Source organism: Terrapene carolina, unplaced genomic scaffold (assembly GCF_002925995.2).
Source record: "Terrapene carolina triunguis isolate 2854851 unplaced genomic scaffold, T_m_triunguis-2.0 Scaffold132, whole genome shotgun sequence".
NCBI lineage: Eukaryota > Metazoa > Chordata > Testudines > Emydidae > Terrapene > Terrapene triunguis.
In genome coordinates, this window is record NW_020664483.1 from 8,690,313 (window position 1) to 8,714,459 (window position 24,147).

The following is a 24,147-nucleotide window of genomic DNA, read 5'->3' on the forward strand; positions in this document are numbered from 1 at the left end:
TCAGCATAAAGGCTACATTATTGGCTACTATCACCCCCGCCCCAAATCTACATTCACCTTTACCTTAAGGTTCATTTATGCTATTTGTTCCTACAGCACCATAGAACTGGAGGGGACCTTGATAGGTCATCTAGTCCAATCCCCTGAACTCATGGCAGGACGAAGTATTATCTAGACCATTCTTGACAGGTGTTCGTGGAATCTCCATCCTTGGAGATTTTTAAGAGCAGGTTAGACAACCTCTCTAGGCAATTTATTCCACTGCTTAATAATAATGCAGCAGATTATTCCCGAGTAGAGTAACTTTTTATGAAACAAAAACTTCCCCCAAATCTAGTCTCTGCCTTCCATGCAACATGTTCAAATCATGGCCATGCAATATATATCTCCCTTACTGGGAAAAATGAGTGATTTTGTCTTAGACCCAGCTTTTGTGATCCAGCACCAACTCCTCCTTTCTATACCGGCAGGTCTCTGGGGGTGTTTTAAGAGTCGGGCTCGTATCGCATCCTGCGTTGTGTCTTGTGACCCAGACGGCACATGGCAGGAGCTTTGATGAGTAATTCATCAACATAATTTATATCAAGCCCAATGTCAGTGGAAAGACTCCCATTGATTTTTATGGGATTTGACTTAAACCCTATATGAAAACAAAATCCAAGTATCTAGTTATGTACGTCTTGGCTGACTAGCTCCAGAAGGTCAGGTTCTGCCTCTCCAGAGACATACTGGATGTTATAAATGTACAAGCTAAAGTCACAACTATGAGAATGTTGAATACAAGAAGTGGATTGTATCATACAAGTGATAAGTGCAACACAATGCTGATGGTGATCTTAGCGCCTTGTATTCATAAAGAACAGTACTATTTCTACAGGTAGGTTTGGGCAGAGTGGATTTTAACAGTAAAAGCTGCATAATCCATCCTGAAGATTAAAAGGTTTAAAAGTCACATGGCACAGAGGAAGAGGATTTATTGAAAGGATTTCTTTAATAAAGAACGATGAGAAAATACAAATACACAAGAACCACTGAAAATCATGTAATCATAAAATAGTTCAGAGGCCATCCAAGTAGTTTTAAGATTAAAAACCTCTCAGAATATCCAAACTGTAAGTATAGTTCCAGGCTGGGAAGTAGGTGTCTCTGTTTAATTATTCTCAAATTACAGACACCAGATTCTTTACCTATCACAGTTTTATACTTGTGTGACTCCATCGACTTCAGTGGACGCACTATCGATTTACCCCAGGGCAGAGACTCAAGGCCCGAGTATTTCTACAGGTGTGCAAACTGGACTAGTCTGAGCAGGGAATAAGCATCATTTGCTTTACTGCAGGGTTAACTTTCAGTAGCAGAGGTTTGTCTGCTCAAACAGATTGCCGAGTCTTTCCTTGGGGTGCAGTATTTCAGTTCTAAAAAACTGAAAGTAAAGGAGACCATTCACAGGGTAGACAGGCTGCCATTATCCACTCATATCTCATTATTCAGCTTCTTGCAACTCTGGCAATAATCAAATGGGAGTACTTCAAAGAAAGACTTGCTTTAATTCACTCAGTCTTTGGGTTATATTCAGGAACATGGGAAGTGCCCTCATTTTCCTAGGCACTGCAGACTAGATAGGTCCAAATTTCCAGGACTGTGCATGCACCTTTACAGATGCAAAACAGAATGTGCACGCACAACTATTGCTATTGCACGTGCGACAATAATCTAATCTAACAGGCCATTTGATCACAAAATGTCCTTGACTATAGGCACAATCATGGCAAATGTGCACACAACATGGATGTACATTATTGCACACATGTACATGCAGTTTTGAAAGTGAGGACCATGGGTTTTTCCTTTAAGACACAAATATATAGTCAATAACATTTGCCATGTGTTGTCTGGAACTGCACAAGCGAGCGTTAGGTCAGTGGTCCCCAACCTTTTTCGTCTGGCAGGCGCCAGATGACGAGCCACCGTGGAGGCGGATGATCATCCGCCAAAATGCCGCCGAGTAACGGTAACGTCAATAGGCGTCGCCGCCGAAATGCCGACAAGCAGCATCATCCAGAGGCGTTGCTTCCGAAAACCCTCGGCATTTCAGCGGCGACGCCTCTGGATGACACTACTTGTCGGCAGCATTTTGGCGGATGCTCATCCGCCGGCCAGTATGCGGGCGCACATAGATGCCCCGGCGGGCGCCATTGTGCCCACGGGCACTGCGTTAGGGACCACTGCGTTAGGTGATAGGACAAAATTCTGCCCTTAGTCATATCCCATGCAGTCCCTCTGTCTTTGATTGGCTTCCAAAGGGTGGAAATGAGAGCAGTAATATTGATATTAAGTAAGATTTAAAAAGTATAAACTCATTAAGTTACCCACCATATTAAAACATGATTAGTTATGCTAGCATTAAATGCGTAGAGACTAGTGCATATTATCGTCTAGGAATCTTGTCCAGTCATTTTATTGATCTGCTTTGTGAAGTGCACTATACTCAGTGCCAACATTAGGTTGATTTTGTGAAATCTAGTGAGGCTCACATTGCATATTAATATACAGAGGGTGGTTTTTTTGTTTCCCAGATGAACATGTTTCACAGACAGGCTTGTCTCTCATGGTTGCTTAACAGACTGACTGACTTTCTCACAGATGTCTCATTCTTTTGAAAAGCCATTAAGATGCTATAGAATAATGACATTTTCTTGGGCAAAGCAAATATGTAAGGTTCTATAAAAATTAAGGATAACATTTTCAAGATCACCTATCTTGCAATGAGACTTAGGCTCTTTTGAAAATTTTACCTTGAGGGAATGAAGTATGGCCTAGAGACGGCCAAAGGATTAGTCTGATGTAACCCCTACTAGGACAAAAAACCATCATGTAACTGTGAGACACTTCTACCATCTGCAGGAATGGGGTATAGTGTAGATAGATATTTAGATTTTATTCTATTGATTGATGGAAAATTTGGGTACCGTATTATCATCAACTGGCTAGTATGCATGTGCACTATTGCCCTACACTGGCTGGAGTAAAAATTGTACTTGTGATAGGACTTTTACTGCTACCAACTAAAGGAAGGGTCCTATAGTTGAAATGGTGGAGGCCTGTGTTTTTGAGCAGGGGTTTGATTTCAAGCTCTGGTGTCATTGTAAGCAGCCAAGACATGCAGTATAGTGACAACTGAAAGCCCTAGCTGGTCACAGCATCACTGGTTGGGAGGTACTACTATTAACTTTACTGAATTGATCCTAAGCCTTTCATTTAAGTCTTTATTGACTGATGCATACCGTAGTTCTTACTGGTGTAAACCCAGCACAATTCCATTGACTCCAAACTCACAGTAATTTCATTGAGCTGGTACAAAGAAAAACAGAACTTGGCCCATACTATACTTACGTGGGACCAATCCTACTCCCATTCAAGTCAGTGCCAAAACTCTCATTGACTTTTGTGGTCCAAGATGAAGCGACTCAGATATTACTGTGCTATGTAGAGATAAGTCATCTTACTGTACCGAGGAAGATACTACCTTTATTATTCTATGTCAAGCATACCCCTAGCCATCATAACCACACCAGTGAAAACAGAACTACATGGTGTGATTACACCTTGGAAGGAGTTGGACCTTCCAGTAGGTCAGTTGTTTAAACAGCGGAGTCTCTTCAGTAAGTGTCAACTTAAGTTTAAAATTAAAATAGAAGTTTCCAAACACTATAAGCCCTACATTTTTGGTTGCAAGATGGTAAGGTCTTCAGGGCAAGGAATATCTCCTGCTATATCTGTACGGTATCTAGCATAAAAAGGCCCTCAGACAGTTTGGTAGTTGTCAAAGACATCTTACCTCTCCGGCCTAAAGACACAGCTGCTGCTTCCATTTCACCTCAGAAAGGATTTTCCCCAAGCTGGTAGGGTGACCTGGTGTATTGGAGCCTTGGTTGCCCAATCATATAAAAAGCTCTCCCCATACCAGGGCGAACAAAAAGCCCAAAACAAAAGGCCAAACAAAATGAACAAACTGGAATCCTTTCACTCAGCCTCTTGGCTGGGTCACAGCCCTTCCCTGGGGGCTGGACTACCTTCTCCTCTGCCCTTGTGTGAAAACACTTCACCTTTCCTGAGCCATGGCTGCCTTTGCTCCTCACTTGCAGGGGTTTGCACTACCACCATTAGGAGATGCCATAGGGGTGCCCCAACTTCCCCCTTTTCCCCCATTCCAGGCTTCTAGAGATCCTATCACAAAGCAGCTGTCCACCTTTAAACAGCATTGCTTCACTATAATGCCTGTCTCCCTCTATTTAGGGCCTTCTCCCTGGCCTTTTCTCAGCAGTGCTTCACCAAATCCCTTCCCTAGTTTCATCTCCACAGAGAAGCTCCACCAATTCCTACTTACCTGCCTGCTGCAGCTGCCTCCACCTCTATGCCAGGTCTCACCTAATAACTGCTCCCTCTAGGCTTTGAGACTTTGGCTACAGCCCATTTCTAAGGTCTCTTCCCTAATGAGCATGGAGAGACACTCATTACTCTCCCAAGTCTCTCATGGCTTCAAGTCACAGGCTTTTATAACCTGGTCCTTTCCCCCACGCCCAGCAGCCCTGCTTCCAGCCCATAATCACAACCTCTAGGGACTACACTTCCCAGAACATTTGCCTTTAAAAGGGCCAAAGCTTGGAGCAGGGAAATGCTAGCCTAGGCTTGCCCTGTATGGGACAGTGTACCCTGTGATGGGATAACAAACTAATGGTGCACTGGCTTGCAGTTGTAGTTACACCTTGCCGTCCCCACTCACTTTGCGATTGGGGCGGATAGGGAAAAATACTGGAAATGTATTAATCATCCTATTATTATAAATATCAATAGAAAACTATGAGCTTTGTGGAAACTGTGGCATTGGTCATGAGGTTCTGCAAAGAGGGGAACTTAAAGCCATTCATTTCAGTTCAGATTCAAGCCAATTTTCTATGAGGTAAAATGACAATGCCGTGCCGTTCAGATAAAGTACAGTGTGTTTCATAGCCTTTACCGGTGCTCTCAGCAGATCTTTTATTGAATTGGGCGGGGGGGGGGGGCGGGGAGAGAAAAGGGGACAGACACAACTGTCATCAGCTTTCATATCCATTCTAGCAAGCTCTGCCTCTAGGGTACAGCATCAAGAAGCTCTCCACATGCAGGACTTTAGATCAAGTTCAGTACTTCTGTTGTTTAGACGATAGGCAACAGGGATGCAGAAAAAGTGACATTTCATTTTTCTGCTCTGTGTTAGTGGATTATGTAAGTAATACATTTTAGCATGATATGAGTGAGATTTGGCACATGAAAACCATTGGTGCTAATAGGAGGTGTGTCCAATTCCCAGTTAAATTTACTGATCATAGTTATTAGATTCTGCCACCCCTTACTCACACTGAATAGCATCTCGCTTCAAAAGTAGCCTCATTCCCTTAAGAGGGCCATCACCAGAGCAAAGCACTACTCAGCATGATTAAAGGTGTCATTGTCCAGCTCTTAATATTCTATTTGTTATGAAGGGATTGTGATTAAGGTTGTGAGTTGTTTTCATAGAATATCAGGGTTGGAAGGGACCTCAGGAGGTCATCTAGTCCAACCCCCTGCTCAAAGCAGGACCAATCCCCAACTTAATCATCCCAGACAGGGCTTTGTCAAGTCTGACCTTAAAAACCTCCAAGGAAGGAGATTCCACCACCTCCCTAGGTAACCCATTCCAGTGCTTCACCACTCTCCTAGTGAAAAAGTTTTTCCTAATATCCAACCTAAACCTCCCCCACTGCAACTTGAGACCATTACTCCTTGTTCTGTCATCTGGTACCACTGAGAACAGTTTAGATCCATCCTCTTTGGAACCCCCTTTCAGGTAGTTGAAAGCAGCTATCAAATCCCCCCTCATTCTTCTCTTCTGCAGAAGAAACAATCCCAGTTTCCTCAGCCTCTCCTCATAAGTCATGTGCTCCAGCCCCCTAATCATTTTTGTTGCTCTCCGCTGGACTCTTTCCAATTTTTCCACATCCTTCTTGTAGTGTGGGGCCCAAAACTGGACACAGTACTCCAGATGAGGCCTCACCAATGTGGAATAGAGGGGAACAATCACGTCCCTTGATCTGCTGGCAATGCCCCTACTTATACAGCCCAAAATGCCGTTAGCCTTCTTGGCAACAAGGGCACACTGTTGATGCATATCCAGCTTCTCGTCCACTGTAATCCCTAGGTCCTTTACTGCAGAACTGCTTCCTAGCCATTCGGTCCCTAGTCTGTAACAGTGCATGGGATTCTTCCGTCCTAAGTGCAGGATGCTGCACTTGTCCTTGTTTTTTATTAGCAGCTTGATTTTAATCATCTCCTCTTCACAAGATCTTTGCCACAACTGAATCAACCCATCTTGATTTGGTCATTTGTGCTAGAGGAGAATTTTTTGGCAATCAGAGAGGAAGGATAGGACCGTGCCTTATGTATGGAACTGAAAGCAGGAAGAGCTGGGGCTTGTTCTGACTGTGCCACAAACTAAATCACTAAAGGTGGCATTTTCAAATGTGTCCACTGATTTTGGGGCCTCAGTATTGGATGCCCCATGTGAGATATCTAGATGTTGGACTTGCAGATGCATCTGCAACTCCAACTGAGATTAATGGGAACCGGGAATCATCAGCTCCTTTTAAAAATCAGGACTTCAATGTCTCAAGTCAGACACCTAAGAGAGAAACCAAGAATTCATTGGGCATGGAGTTTGAGCTCATTACCCACTCACCTCTAGGAATGATCCCTCTCAGATTGAGACACTAGAGAAGTGGGGTGGAAGCTTGTCTTGCTCTCACTGTACTTCCTTCACTTGTATTTACATTATATAGATGGCTTTCCCATCACAAATCCTTCAAGTAGTATTGTAGACAGTTTTCTGAAGTAAGTGATCTCTTTAATAGAATGTTATAATTATAACAAGTCAAAGATTTGAAAGCTAGGAAATTAAGATAAAAACCCAAAGATTAACAAAACAAAAACAAAAAAAACCACACAAAGATATGAATGTCTGGATATTCAGTTGTAAGTGTCCTCCACACTTTGATTAAGCCCATTAAGATAAAAGGCATAAAACACCCATTTAAATAAATTTTCATTTACTTCAATGGGCTTTATATCAGGCCCTATATTTTCAGGCTAAGATTTTCAAGGCCAAAGGAAGTTGGACACCCAATTCTCATTAAAATTAATGGGAATCAACCATCCAAATCACTTCCGGTAGCTTTGAAAATGTCAGCCATAATGTATAATGTGTGCATGCAAAGTATATGAATCCTTTTCTTTGCAGTGGTATTATATTAGCTATTTCTGATCATTCCAGATGGTTATAAATTGAAACAGGCCCCAACCCTACACCACATCAGGATAGTGGAATTTATCTTGTGGCACAGACCTGTTGATTAAAACCAACATTCACATCACTGAAAAACGAACACTCTGGAGATGAACTCTCTTAGGCCTGGTTTGTTTATTCTATGGTGATTATTCCACACAATGTAATTATCTTGGAAAGCTGATGATGCTGATGCTATGACAAGGCTAAAATATTAGAGAGCCCAATAGTCCGTTCTTTATCTGCTCATCCCCGTGAAAATGTATATTTACTGCTCCTAAAGAAAATGGGTTTGGCCTTATTTGTAACCCTTTCATCTTTCTGTTTAAAGCTTCATTGCAATTTACACAGGGTAAATATAACAAAATGAAACACCTCAGGAATGGAATGTGGGACAGAGGAATGTCTTGCCCACCATAGTGTACAATATTCCAAGTGATCATATTTCAAAGGTGTAGGGCCAGATTTTCAAAACAAACTCAGATCCCATTTAGGCACCTCAATGGAGTGGCCAGCTTTTGAAAAGGGCCCGGTATCCAGCAGCAACCACTGAAAATAGTGGGAGCTGCTAGGGGCTGAGCTTACTTGAAAATCCAGTCATAGGTACTTAAAGGAAAGCTGTTGGGTGAGCAATCAGCAAGAGAACTTTGGCAACTCCTTAATGCTCCTAGCACAAGCTCTTTTCTCTATAAAGCTCCTCCAAACTGTGACCGGGAATGGACACCCTTTGAATTAGCCTTCCCTGACTGTCCCAATAGATTGCCTAGGAAAGGGGGAAAATGGGTTTTTGCAGGTTTTGGCTGCCTTTGTAGCAATCTTCTCCCCTTCAAGTTTTAATGCAATTCCTGGTTCAGATGCCTATGCCAGAGCACAGCACTGCCTCTCAGGTCATTTTAAGTGAAGTCTTGCTGTTAGCACTCTTGCTGCAGTGAGACATCAAAAGGAAAGTATTGCTTCCCCTCCCAATCCATCCTCAGCCTGGAGAAGCATCGGGACTATTGCTTGGAAATATGTTTTTGTGTAGGAGGCCAAAAAAAATAGATGGCAGAAAGACTAAATTGTTTTAGGACCCCAAATATGTAGGGGGTTGTAGGTAGAAGAAAAAGCTTGGTGGTAGTGGGGACTAGAAGTGTAAAGCTGACTTTTAGATAGCTCCCCTTTCAGGTCACTTCTGATTCATGCAGTCATAAAAAAAAACAAACCCCACACTTATTGGGGGAATGTTTATTAGCCCCACTTTAGGATATGATCCCGAAAGCCACTCATTGAAGTCAATAGGACTCACACAGGAGTAAGTGTGCCCATGGTCAGCTCTTCACAGCATTGGGTCAGGATTAATTTTTGTAATAAAATGCCATCTGCCTGCCTCAACTGGTGAGAAACTTGATGAGACTGGTGGCACCAGCCCCATTAGAACAGGGAAGGAGAATGCATGTTGTGGGGACACAGGGCTGCCCCTCCCCTTCAGAGTCTCCAGCCACCCATTGGCTAGCTTGGGAAGGAAGGGAGCTGATTGGTCCCTCATCCCTGCCCAACTTTCATTAATTTAAACTCCAGTCCAGGCTATGGGGAGCCTCTTTTTGCTTCTCTTCAACATCCCCATCCTCCCAACCCTGTATTGGTAGCCTTGGAGCTGTGTTTGGTCAGATCTGCAGCATCCATAAATTGCCTATTTTGGGATCAGGAAATAATTTTTTTCCCCATAGGGGCCAAATTGGCAGAGACCTGGGGAGTCCCCCCCCCCCCCACACACACCTTCCTTGCAGCATCCTGGAGCTGCAGTTAAGTAAGAGTAGGATGTCTCTTTCTGCAATCCTCATTTACTGTAGATCTTCCAACTTTTGCAACAAATGAACCAGAGTATCTACAGAAACCAGCCTCCTTCACTACACTTCCCTGATTCAGCCCCCAAGCTGGTCCATACTGTATACTGAGTGAGGCAGGGTTTCTGTGGGAAAAAAAAACAGTATGTGATCATGTAATTAAAGACTATCATAATGCATATGCACAAGGGGGCTGAATTAAGGCTACATAGGCATTTTGTAACTTGAGGGTTTAACTTTGCAACCTCGTTCTCTTAGTGTGTTTTTTTATTTTTAATTTGCTAAGTTTAAAAAAAGAAAACTGAAAAAAAAAAACATTCCATCACGTGGCATCATTGATACATATGTGGATCATCAGCAGCTGGAGCCTCTAGAGCCAGCACACAGACCTCTGCCACCTGAGCTAATGGAGTAACTGATTGCAGGGTAGGTTGTCATCCTCCCTCTCTGCAGGCCAGTACTAGAGAGGCAGGAGAAAGACACTTTACCAATATCAGTAAATATCTGTGAAACCCAATAATGGTGAGACTCAACAATCTTGGGCTCCATTCTCAGACTCTGGAAAGTAGTGTTTTCAAGTGGGAACAGATTCTTCTGTTTCCACAGCTCGATCCGTATTGTTCCATCCCCTCCAATCTGTTCCGGTCTCTTCCTCACCTATGGCTCTTTATCCAAGTCCTATTCACTTCACCTATCTAGTCCCATTCTCTACTCTCAGGCTTCTTATTCCAGTTGCAGTCTCCTTGACCAGCCAGTGTCACTTTCACCCACTCACTCCAGCTCTGTGTTCCCAGACTTCTTGCCTAGCTAGCAGTGGTGGCACTAGGTAAAAGCAGATTAACCAATTGTTTAGGGCCCCAAGCAGCTGGGGAGGGGGCGGGATTTAGTATTATCCCCAAAATACTGTTACTCTTACTTAAGGTGGACTTTTTAACAAAACTATTCGTGTGTTGTGTTGGTGCATCTTTGTTTTGTGGAAATAATGCAATTAGTATTTTTAGGGGGTGGGTGAAGGGTAAATATTTCTGCTTAGAGCCACCAATGCGCTAGCATCACCTCTGTCAGCTAGTCCTAATCCCACCGCCTACCCCTCCAAGCTTCTTATCTGACCTCTCTCTCCCACTCCCCGCCCCACTACCCCCCAGTCTCAGCCTCCCATCCAGTCCATAACTCCCTCCACCATAATCTGCAGTAAAATCTAAAATTGTTCAATATAAAAAGGATGTGTAGCAACTATACCTGCCTGCCAACTAGTCAAAGAAAAAAAAATAGATGTTGGGAATATCTGCAGTTTATCTAAATAAATATTTATTTTACCTGCTATATTCATGCTACTGTGCTTCCGTTGTTTTCTTCCTCTGAAGCAGAGGCTACTGAATATTTCTGATTCAGATCGTTGGAGAGTGTGTCGACAGGCAAAAAGCAATATAATTTCAGCCAGATTTCATTTTTGTAAATCCTCAGGCCTCAACCCTCAAGAAAAGCTTGTCTATTGTTGGAGGCAGCCAGCACTTCTGTCACCATGACAAACAAAAGGGAAGCCAAAAAAAAAAAAAAAAAAGGCCTATTTTGAAAATTAGCAATATCCATTTTTCCTCCACATATAATGAGCTTCTGATTAAAGGAGATTTGCTGGGCTTCTCAAATGTGGTTTCTGCTAGGGCTTAAGTCACTTTGATATCAGTGCACTCCAGAAAAGCCCATATGTTTAAGGCAGAAAAGCTGCATTATTATGAGTGTTGGGCTGGAATGCAATTTTGGTGGAGACTCTTTAAAAATCATATTTAAAGGTCAGTTAATTTCAAAAGTTAATGCTTTAGTGCCATCACCCAGTGTTTGTGAAAAACAAAAGGAAGGGATGCCTCAAGCTGCGTGGGGAGAATGCAAGAGGGAATGTCACCTGATGGACTAACCCAAGACTGAGAGCTAGACACTCCTGCATTCTAAGCCTAGCTGTGACACAGAGCTTCAGGGGCCTTAGTCAAGTCACTTAACCTGCCGGTCTTCAATTTACCACCTATACAAATGGGATGATAATACTGACCTATCTTCAACTCAGGGAAGTTAGGATCAATTAAATTTGTATTACAATAGCACCTAGATGCTTCAACTGATCAGGGCCCCATATTTCTAGGTACCCTACATACACAGAATCAGAGTTCTTGCCCTTTATAGCTCAGTCGGAGCAGACAAGGCAAACTCATGGTGGGAGGGGAAAGTAAAGTTCTAAAACAAGTGCTAAAATTCACCAGAGCATAGGAGTCTGCACGGGCTGGTGTTTATTGGTCCCCAAGCTCCCAATTTATATGGAGAATTATCTCATGAAAAGCTCTTTCAAATGTTGGCATCTATGCCCTGGCTTTGGTATAAACATCTGGGCTTCATTTCTGCAGCTAGAGGCAGGTGGGTAACTCAAAGACCCTGTGCTGTCCCTACCTCCCACTTCGGGGTTGCCACAATGAATTATCTTGCTAGCCTTTCCCAAAGTTTCTCAGGCTGGCTGTATGCTTACTTTTGAGATCATGATGGACAAGGATCCATTGCAGTTGAAGGGTAGTGAAAATTTGTTTTGCACACCTACTCAAAACTGCTATGGCCAATGCTACCCATAACCTTTTTAATTCACAGGCATCTCTGCCGTGCCTTTCCTACAATCTACCCTTTATCATTTTACATTAATTCAACCTGGACTCCTGAGTGTTTCCCCACTGCCTGTACAACCTTATGGAATAGTTCTTTCTGCAACATTCCTTCAGTGAATTTGTGAAAGAAAAGGTTTGGGCCATAGATATTTCCATTTTGAATTCGGCTATGAGCAGCGGAATTTGGTGTGGCTGGCCCTGAAAATGTAGTCATCTTTGATTTTTTGGGAGAGAACTTCGTATCAATGATCTCGTGTGTCAATGTATCTTATCCCAGAAATGGATAGGAAATGTACATCACACATGATGGGTGAAAAGTGTTCTCTGAGCCACTTGAATAATAGAGTTGCTGGATTTTGCTGCATTTCCCCCCCATGAATTAGTCTACCAGTATTTTTTCCTATTATCCTAGTTTATAGGTCTGGTTGAATAACCTGTGAGTGCATTAATTGACCAATGCATTCAGTGAGTTTTGAACATGTTTTTCTAATAGACTAGATAACTATTTTGTTTCATCATAGGCCCTGGCAGCATGAGTGTAAAACCTTACAACCATGGAAACGGCAAGAACTTGTTCTACAGAATCTGTTTAGTTTCCCCAACAGATAAAGAGACGATAGTTGTACATTTCTACATTGAAATGTTGGAGAATCAGTTCCTCCCTTTGCCAAGACTGAGAAGCTTTGTGATTTTCTAGTGAGATTTGTTATCATAATGCCCAGCACAAATGTTTTTTATTAATGAACTCAAGGATTTGATATCAATCCCTTGATTCTTGGGGCCCAGATTCATGATTATTGAATGCTTTAAGCTGGCAACATGGAGTATCCACTATTATGTCTACTATAGGCAACGTTATATCAGTTAAAATTACTCTTATGCATTGGGCCCTAATTCAGCAAACACTTGAGGCAAGATTTTGAAAGGTATTTAAGTGCCTAAATACCTTCCAATATCTGGCTGTTTAGCACTTCCATGAGTAAATTCATCCACCTGAGCAAGGGGTTTACAGGATAGCGCTAGGGAAGGGGACAGGGTCAGAAGTGGAGTGGAAGATGGAAGCAGAACGGTCTGTAACCGCTACAGCACCTAGAATTGAACCAAGTCTCAACAGCCTTCTACAGTAAAAGTTTTGTTATCCGGCATATTGGGAAAATGGGGGGCTGCTGGTAAGTCAAAAATTCCAGTTAACTAAGAGGAAGTGAGTTTGGGTGCGGGAGGGGGCTCAGTGCAGGGGGTTGGAAGTAGAAGGAGGTGCGGGGTGCTGCATCCGGGCAGCACTCACCTTGGGCAGCTCCCTGCAAGTGGCAATATGTCCCTGCTGCTCCTAGCTGGAGGCAGGGCTAGGCAGCTCTGTTCACTGCCTCTGCCCACAGGCACTGCCCCCGCAGCTCCCATTGGCTGTGGTTCATGGATAATGGGAGCTGTGGAGCCAGCGCTCGGGATGGGGGCAGTGCACGGAGCGCCTGTGGCCGTTCTTCTGCCTAGGAGCGACAGGGACATGTCGCTGCTTCCAGGGAGCCACATGGAGCCAGGTAGGGAGACTGCTGACCCTACGCCAACTAGACTACAAACGCGACTTTCAATGAAAATCAGAAATGTTGGTTTAGAGAGCTTTCCAGTTGGTAAAGTGCTGGATAACACAGCTTTTACAGTACTTTGCTACCAGTTATTTTATTAGATCAAGGCTAGTGGAGTGGGTTGTGGATCTAAGGACCCCATCCCTGATTATTTTTCTTCAATTTTTAAGTTTAAAGAACAAATTATGCACTAAAAACTACATTAAAAGAATGTTATGGTTACAAGGCCAAGCACTCAAAAGTTAGAAATGCTAGAATTAAGGGTGCACCAGTAGAGCCTTAATTTGCCCCCCTGCACACCATTGTGCGTATACATTATGATACAGCCTTTAATTACATGGTCACATACTATTTTTTCCCCTAACAGTTGAAGGCTTGACCCTGCAACCATAGTTTTATATATAAAAAAAGTATTATCAGAGGCAGGGGCATGTGACTATCATGTGTTTCTATTCTCATCTTGTTGCCCTACATTAGATATGCAGACTAAGTACTGCATCAAACTGCATTAAGTCATTCTGAGTTTTATCCCTTTCCTTATTTCCAATTAACTGGGCACATGAGTATTAAATTAGGCACAGGAGAAAGCTGCCTCTGAGGAAAAGTGGGAAGTGGGTTAGAAAATCTTGGCTCTCTCCAAGGAGATAAATATGTTGTGTTTTACTGGGTTGCATTGCAGCACAGATCTGGAGAACACTAATATCCACCCTTCTGTGGCAAAGACAGACTAATACTTTCTATTCTTTAACCTGTGGATTGATGTTCTCTTCACAAAGAGAGCTGCTGCAGCTGAGTCACTATGGTGTCAAGCAGCAATGGTAGTTTGTGTCCCTTCACTAGTGAGTAACATGGACCTTCTTTGTGAATCTTAGGGTACGTCTACACTACCCGCCGGATCGGCGGGTAGTGATCGATTTATCGCGTCTAGTGTAGACGCAATAAAAATCGATCCCCGATCGCTCTGCCGTCGACTCCGGAACTCCACCGCGGCAAGAGGCGGAAGCGGAGTCAACGGGGGAGCAGCAGTGGTCAACTCGCCGCAGTCCTCATGGCCAGATAAATCGACTTCAGCTATGTTATTCTCGTAGCTGAAGTTGTGTATCTTAGGTCGACCCCCCTCCCTAGTGTAGACCTAGCCTTAGTCTGAGATCCCAAAGAGCAAGAGGCCATACAGTACTAGCACCATCTTTTGTTACTGCCACTGAACTAGAAGGTCAATAACCCATTCACTTAATCCATACTCCAGATTACAGACCTGCTAAAGGTCAAAACTCAAATCAGGATACTTTGGTAGGAGTGCAAATGTTTGAATGTGTTCTGACTACAAAATTAACAAATTCCATGAAATAGTCTGGTCTAGAATGAGTCAAAAAGTGGTAAGTATTTTATGCAGAGTTTCAATATGGTTGTTTTAAATGTTTGCACAATACATTTTCAATGAAAAAAAAAAAAAACTTTAGTTTTCTCCTCATTTTTCCATCCTTCTCCCTTTTCTCCCACTTTCCCTCTTCCAGTGGTGAAAATAAAGAAGGTGGGGACAAAAAACCCAACTGGAAAATCCAGAAAAAAAATAATAAAGACTCCTCTTTGTTTTTGCATCCAAAAGCCAGAACATTTTGAAAGAAATGAAAGGGTCCAGGGAAAATTTCATTTAGGAACAGGCCATCTTTCATCAACATGTTTTTCAATGAAAAATTTAGACCCACCCTGGTCAAAAATGCATTTCCCAATTATCTTTCATGACGGTGTAATGCAAATAGTGTAGTAGGTGTTAAGATGAGTGACTGTAGAATTGAGGTAGGAAGCATTATGTTACCTAACATTGTTTGCAAATTTAGATCAATGTCAGCTAACAGATCCACCTGAAAAAAATGGGAATAAAATCCAGAAATGTTAAAATGTTTCATTTTGAAACATTTAGAAATGTAGCTGGCTTTAACTAAACAAAGAGCCTGAAAACAAAACTTCCTTTGACCCAAAATGATATTTTTTTTATTTTTCAGTTTGGTGGCCAAACTGAAAAAAATCAATTATTTACTCAGCTCTACTTAAGACAGCACATTTTCCCTCATGAGACAGGAGCCCTAGCTGGTTGCTGGGCAACTTGAGTGGATACATACTCAGGGCAGCTAGTCCATATCACCACTGCTCGTGCTACCATGGCTACACTACTCTTTTGATGGGATCAGTCTCATGATAGGACTATTGGTATAGAGGAGTGTATGGGGGTATAGTCTGCAAAAAAGACTAATATTCTGAGATTTATTAACAGACATGAGTAATAATTGTCCCACTCTACTGATAAGGCCTCAGCTGGAGTACTGTCCAGTGCTGGGCCAGATTTTAGGAAAGATGTGGACAAATTGGAGAGAGTCCAGAGAAAGCAACATACATGATAAAAGGTTAAGAAAACCTGACCTATGAAGAAAGGTTAAAAACCCAGGCATGTTTAGTCTTGAGAAATGACTGAGCAGGGACTGGATATTCTTCCAATATGTTAAGGGCTGTTATAAAGAGGACAATAATCAATTGTTTTCCATGTCCACTGAAGGTAGGACAAGAAATAATGGGGTTAATCTGCAGCAAGAGAGATCTAGGTTAGATATGGGGACAATCTTTCTAATACAAGGGTAGTTAAGCTCTGGAATTGGCTCCAAGGGAGGTTGTAGAATCCCATTGTTGGACATTGTTAAGAACAGGTTGGACAAACATCCGTCAGGGAAGGTCTAGTTTTACTTTATCTTGCCTCAATGCAGGGGCCTGGATGTGATTATTTCTCAAGATGCCTTCCAGCCCTACATTGCTAGGATTCATTTTTAGCCGACTAGCTCAATGGGAGCTCACACGAGTGTGTCTATGCCAGCTGTGAAATCACACCCCTAGCTCCAAGTGTAGATGTACCTTCAAACTTTGCACCTCTTCATTGGGAGTGTTTCAGAGAGACAATAAAAGTCAAAAGGAATAGAAATATATCTCCAAGATCCTATCCAGACTCAGCCTCTACACAGGGTAGTGAAAAAAAATATAAGTTTTGCAATATACGTTTGAGAAGGGAATCCCTGCACAAAAAAGTTAAAACCAGGACAGACAAGTTGGCTGGACAACACGCAATTAAAGTAAACAACATACAGTGGGCTAAACTCCTCCCTCTTGTAATGCCATTGAGTTGTGAGAGGGTGAATTTGGCCAACAGAATCAGATTGTCAAGCCTCTTTTTTTGTCTATAGTTGCAAATAATTGCAGGCTACAACATTGTGTCTGCAGAATTGTGGGTGCAATAAAGGAGATCAAGTTAGGGCTGGGCTGAAATTGTTGGCCTCTAACAACTGGTCCAAAGCCCATTTAAGTCCTTGGAAGTATTCCTTTTGATTTCCATAGGCTATTACTAGTTTTGGAAAATATCACTTTTTGTAATTTGATTAATAGAATCAAACACATGAAGGGACCTCTCATAGTACAGCCAAGCCTTAATCAAACCACAGCAGGAAGACTATCAGTGGCTTCTTTTTGGTGTGGTACAACAACCCTAGACTTTATAGACTAAACTAAACTGTATGACAGCTAAATATTAAGATTAACAATGTTCCAGTCTCAGCATCAAAATTTCTCATTTTCTGCATTGACAATAGGAAACAATCTCAGTTCACCCTCTACTAACAGTGGGCAGGTGTTGATTTAATTTTTGTGACATTTTGGAAAGTGAAAACACAGTTTTGCTTAGCTCAGATCAGACACGCGTTTCCTCACTGATCTCTCCTGGCACTTGTCAGAGCAAGAATCCCAAGTCCACTGCTACAACCTGAACAATTTGAGTCGCAGGCTTGTTTTAATAGCTCAAGTCACTGCTCCTATACTTAACCATACTAGTAATGCTCAGGGTTCTTCCTTCTCCCCCTCCCCATATTAATGCTCAGATCACCTGACTCAGCTCTAGGTTGTTCTAGTGACCTTCTGTAATGGGGTGCACTCACCAGGCTCTCATGAGCACCCCCTGTCTCAGTGCATGTGCCTGCTCTCTCTCAGTGGTGGCTCTTTGGTGACTCAGCCCTCCAGCCAAGTCACACAGTGTGGGAGATAAAAATACCCCCCTCCCCCTTCCAGGATATACATCCAACAGGGTCCTATCTCAGCACCCTCTGTAAGTTTCCCTCAATCTGCAGCCCTATCTTTGGGCTCACTCCGCAATCAGTCCTGCAGGGCCTATCACAGTACCCTGGTCTGAACTGTCTCTCAGCCCCTTCTGGGCTCCCTCAAATTGTCCCTGCTCTTCAATCAGTCCTGGCCCTGGTGTGTGGCCACATCCCCCAGGGCTCCCTTCCTAGGGACTCTTCACCTTTCTGGGCCTTTTCTGGCACCAACTCTTCACATGGGCCACTAAAGGCATTCAGTTCCTGTTCTGGGGTGTATCAATGTCCAGGTCACTTTCCCAGTAGCTGGTGGGGGGAACCCAGGCCTGCTCTCTACTCCAAGTCCCAGCCCAGGGACCTTTAGATAGCAGCCATCCACCATGTCCCTTTAAATAAACTGCATCATTGCTACAATTCCTAGGCCATTTCCCCACAGCCCCAGTTCATTCTGCACCCTTACCTCAGGGCCTTGTCCTGGTTGAGTCCCAGAAGCCAGCCGAGAACTTGGCATTCCCCACAGCCTCTGCCAGCACTGCTCTGTCCATGGTTCTTTAGCTCCCTCAGCCAGCCAGCCACACTCCTCCAGAAGCAACAAGGAACTGATCTTACTCTGGCCCTGTAGCTCTTCTTATACTAGCCTGCTGGGCCCTGATTGGCTGCTCCCTGCAGCGTCTGATTGGCTGCTTCCCACACAGCTGCTCTAGACCGCTTGGAGGACTCTCTCCTCTGCTCTTTTCTGGGGCAGGGTGTGACAAGGCCACGAGGTCTCCAGCAGGGGTCTCAGAGCCTAGTCCATCCCATCACACCTTCTTTTAAATGGACCAGTTGGTAAATAAAGCTGAACCTAAAGAACTTATTTGAAATGCCTCCAAACCATGACCTTTCCATCCAGAATGGCAACCGCCAATCATTACAACACAATTTCTGAGTTCTCACATCCTTTTGAAGGGAACAACAAATCCCATGCACCACTTCAGTCTCGTGGAGTGGGCCTGAGTTTGTTTAGTCACCTTGTTTAATATGTAACAAAGCAAACTCTGTGCAAAAGTATAAAATAATTCAGTAGTTCCTTGAACAGAGCATTAATGGGGGGGGGGGGAGGGAGGAGAAGAGAGAAGGAATCAGCTCAATAAAGTACTGTGGCATATGAGTCAGGAATTAAATATGGGAAGCAAAACAAAGAAAAACCCTGAAGTGAAGAAAGGAAATAGGATTGTAGCCAGCCATGGAACCTAGAGGACACGTACAATATCCTTTCGGGTCGTCTCTTGGCAAAATTACTTTGTGTTTACAAAGAAAGCAGCACTTGCCACAGGGCTCTTAAGCTTACTCTGCATCAGAGCAATAAACAGCAGGATCTGAAGTCTTGAGTGTGCTCAGAAACTACTGTAATGGAAGGTTTTGGATCGACAGCCCTGCAGATGGAAGCAGACAGTCCTGAAGGCAGATAGGGACACTATTCTCTCGAATGTCAAAAGGTACAGACTTATTTTCAAACTACAGGAGAGATGCTGACTATTATTAGTTCTGTAATCCATGTGAGTTCCAATTGAATTCAGTGGAGCTATTCTTGCAATGAGGTAGTACCAAATATGAACCACGAGGGCCCAGATCCTCAAAGCTCCTTAGGAGCCTAAGTCCCATTGAAATGGATGAGAGGCGGGTGTTTAAATACCTTCGAGGAACTGGGCTTAGGTGCCTATCTGCCTCTTTAAAAAAATCTGTCAGATTCAACAATGATGAGCCCCATAGAAAAACCCATGAAGGAACTGATAATTCTGTAATCAGTGGAGCTTTCAGATGGTATGTGGTCAATAAAATGTAGACGCGCACATTGAATGAGGAGTATAAAAAAGAAATATTGAAGAGCTGTTTCATTCCCTGAACACCATCCATCTTGTGCACGGAATCAGGCAGGAAAAAATAAGATATCAATTTGTACAAGGAATCATTATGTGAAATTCCATGGCCTGTATTATACGGGAGGTCGAACTACAGTCTATGAATCTGTGAATGAGGCTGTTGTCTGAACAACCTTAATTCTGCCATCTTCTAACTCTTGAATGCTAGACTTTGTAATCTTAACACTATTTTAATATAGTGCTTTTTACATGAAAGGTATAAATACAACATGGTAAACAGAATTGACAAGGAAATGTTGTATAGTAACACAAACATATATATTCATTTCAACTTGTGCAAAGTGAAAAGTGAGGAAAATACTAAATACAGGAATTTCTGGCAGAAGTAATTTGCTAAAGTAATACGAGCTGTAATGTAGGCAGCTTTTAATAATTGGAGACCAAGTTATACTAGATTACTGGTAACCATTCTTTACTGAGTATGCCTCTTGTAGCAATGGATACGGATGGCCAATAGGTGGTGCTAATGTTATAGTCAAAGTCAATATTTTTATATTTAATTAAACAAATCACTTTGCTTTAAAGAAATATTGCTAAGCTTGTGAGCCTATTGGGAGAACTTAATGAGAGTAAATGGAATTTTTCAAGTCTTCGGGAATTTCTTCAGGTCCAATAGCATTAGATACTGTGCAGAGGCCAGTATCTTCAGGTTTTTCCAGAGTAACTAGTAATGTTGAGTGCTTCCTGTTTTGGGTTCTTAGCATGAGAAACCCAGAATAGGCCTGATTTTTAGAAAGTGCTGAGAACCTGCCCTCTAAAAGTCAGGTCCCTTTCAGGTGTCAAGCTGGTCACCCAAAATCACTAGTCACTTCTGAAAATGTAGGTTTACGTGGTTACGCTAACATTATTGCCTCAATTTCTATTGTCTCAGAGAATGCCTATATTTTTTTCTGGCACCTGTTGCCTAGTGACTTGCTGTTTCATTCACCTTTTCCCACACAGGCAGAAGTGACCAGTAGTGATTTCCAGAACATGCTCACTAGAATTAAAATCTCTGTATCTGGAGAGAAGAGAATGAGTTATTTGCAAAATGACTTTTTCTGTGAAAAATTGTGATGAAATGAAATATTTTCCATTGGTGTCAAAGTTTTTCAGGTTTTTGTTAAAAAAAAACCCCTCCCCTGAGAAAGCCCCCATCATATTCATTATCCAAAACTGGGGAAAAAACACAACAATTTTCAGTTTTTCAAAAAAAGGCAAGTTTTTGACTAAACAGATATTTTTGCAAAAATTTTAGTCAATGTCACACTATCTGGAGTGGCTCACAACTGTTAGACTGTTAGAATACAGGGCAGACACCCCAAACTGGTGGTGTATTCTATAATTAGATTTCACCAAGCCAATAACAACTGTGAACTCCTGGATCACTGTACCAGTCTTACCATGGAGTCATAGACAGTCCTTTTAGCCTCTCCAGTCTATCTTGCCACCCAGACAAACTGGACTTTGTGATAAAAGGTCACAAACCAAAAATCACACCACATCAAGTTTCTCCCAGTCCCCAAAGTCCAGTCATTTACCCCAGAACAAATGGTACGCCAGATCTTACACCAAAGACAATGCTGGCAGCCAATTCTATAGTAAACTAAAGATTTATTAGCTAAGAAAAAAGAATTGAGTGGTTAAAGCGGGTAAAATATATGTACAACTAAATTACAGTTTGTAACTCTAAATGATGGATGTGAAGTAATAAACTGCCAGTTTCTCAAAAGTCTTTTATGGTACCCAAATTGTCTCTGGGGATCTCTGCTTTGCATCTGGTACACTTCCCTGTAAGAGTCCAAACAGTTCAGAGATGAAAGCTCTTTCTTTGAATTCATTCTTATATCTTCTTCCGACAGAAGAAAAGCTGACAGTGTCTCTACCCACGTAGGCTTTCCCTTTTATGACAATGAGTAAGGCATGCACTTAGTCTTTTGACCTCCGACCATCATAATGGCCACTTGCTTTGAAATTAGCATTTTCTGTTAAAGTCCTTAAGTCCTTCATTAGCATTTCACAAGATTTCTTTGATGGGTTATTTAGGTACAGGGGTATACACAATGTAAAAGTTTGCTATTACGTTATAACAGGAGCAGATAAGTGAAAACAATACAAGTAACATTCCACTAGTTTTCATGAAGTTTAGACCCTGTAAGTTTACACTCTTACATTTACACTCATTTTGATCTATACTAATACACAAGTGAATTGGTCTGTGGCCCTGATCTGACCTGGTCTGCCAGCATCACAGTCAAAGAGTAATTTTCTGCCAGAAATATGTTTTACCAGAAACTTTGACCACCTCTAAAGATAACTTTACAATTCTGGAATTATAGTAGTGTAGTAAACAATACATCTCTCATTCTCCCAAATGTGGGATTCCCCCCCCCCCCCAAAATTACATCAGTCTGTGGTGCAGCACAGACAATATTCAGTACTGCACCCATGCTGGATTTAATGACCAATACCTAGTGATCCATTAGGGATAGACCAGGAAGAAGAAATCCCCATATTTACAGTGTCAGAGTATTCACTTCTCTCTCTTGTAGGTTGCAAGATATCTGACCTTAAAACTGTGAGGTTATTAAATATAAAGCATTTGTAAAGATTGCTAATAGTCATTATTTAATTAGATTTATCAGATGTGCTCTGACTGCTTGCACAAACATGAAGAACAATTATCACATTAAAAATGTATAAGTAACACAATACCAGCAAATTAGACTGTGGCCCAGATCCTGCAACATATTTAGGTGCCTAGCTCCCATTGAAATCAATGGACTTTATCTTTGAGGATCTGGCCTGTAAACTCATCAGGGCAGGGATTATGTCTTATTATGTGTGTATACAGTATCTAACTGGGACCTGATCTGGGTTAGAGCTTCCAGGCTTTACTGTAGTCCAAATAATAAATAATACAAATAGACAATCCTTGGCTATGTACTGCAAAACCCTGCTAAGCACAACCTTTCCCCTCAAGACAACCTTGGGAAATAGATACTGTGACAAAGTTCCTCCTCTATCTTGGTGGGTCCTGCGCTTATTGGTGGATTTTCTTGCCTCAGAGATTCACCATGTGGGTTGGGGAACAGCCCAGAGACCTTCCCCTCTGGAAGAACCCACAGTCCAGGTCAATTGGGAGGTTTGGGGGGAACCCAGGCCCACCCTCTACTCCAGGTTCCAGCCCAGGGCCCTGTGGACTGCAGCTGTCTATAGTGCCTCCTGTAACAGCTGCATGACAGCTACAACTCCCTGGGCTACTTCCCCATGGCCTCCTCCAAACACCTTCTTCCTGGTGTCTGATAACGCTTGCACTCCTCCATCCTCCAGCAGCACACCCTCTTACTCTCAGCTCCTCACACTCACACCACAAACTGAAGTGAGCTCCTTTTAAAACCCAGGTACCCTGATTAGCCTGCCTTAATTGATTCTAGCAGCTTCTTCTTAATTGGCTCCAGGTGTTCTAATTAGCCTGCCTGCCTTAACTGGTTCTAGCAGGTTCCTGATTACTCTAGTGCAGCCCCTGCTCTGGTCACTCAGGGAACAGAAAACTACTCATCCAGTGACCAGTATATTTGCCCTCTATCAGACTCCTATACCCCACTGGTCTGGGTCTGTCACAATATGTTTTGCGGAATGTAGGCTAGGACTATAACAGCGTTTAAAAGAGAACTGGATAAATTCATGGTGGTTAAGTCCATTAATGGCTATTAGCCAGGATGGGTAAGGAATGGTGTCCCTAGCCTCTGTTTGTCAGAGGGTGGAGATGGATGGCAGGAGAGAGATCACTTGATCATTACCTGTTAGGTTCACGCCCTCTGGGGCACCTGGCATTGGCCACTGTCGGCAGACAGGATACTGGGCTGGATGGACCTTTGGTCTGACCCAGTACGGCCGTTCTTATGTTCTTAATGTCATGGAAGTAATACAATACAAACTCCAGTACAACAAGGAGAAAGTTCTGGGGTGAATTCCTGGCCCTATTAAAGTCTATGGCAAAAGTCCCATTGATTTGAATGTGGCTATGATTTCACCCCTGGACTGCTGGTCTCCTGCAGAGGAATCTGATTTACAGGGTGAAGTATAAAAAAGCTCTCATACTTTCAAAAACTGATTTGTTTTTAAATTACACAGCAACTCCATGATACAGCTGATGGGATGAGTAGAGCCTGTTGGAAATTTTCTGTCCAAATAAATGGACAGAAAGTGGCTTTTTGACAAAATAGAAAGTCCTGCAAAAAAAAAAATCCCTTTTCATTCAAAAAAACTTCAGGGTTTAAATACAAAACAGAAAACATTTCCAAACGGAAACATTTGGTTTTTTTTAGCAATGATGGACAAACAAAAGATTTGTTTGGTTTTGGTGTCCTGGGATTTTTCAACAAAACACCAACATTTAAAAAAAAAAAATTTTTTGACTACAAAAATTGAAGTTTGCTTTGCGAGAAGAAAAGAATTTTCTGACCAAGTCTAGTAAAGAGGTACAAAGATGTGAATGGTGCTCATTTTGCAACAGAGACGCATCAAAAACAGACTCCAACGAGAAACTGCTGAACTTGAATTAATATGCAAACTAGATACCATTAACTTAGGCTTGAATAGAGACTGGGAATGGCTGGGTCATGACACTAACTGAATCTATTTCCCCATGCTACAAGAAAACTGGACAAGCAGGGTAAGAACATCCTCACACCTCTTGTCAACTGTCTGACAT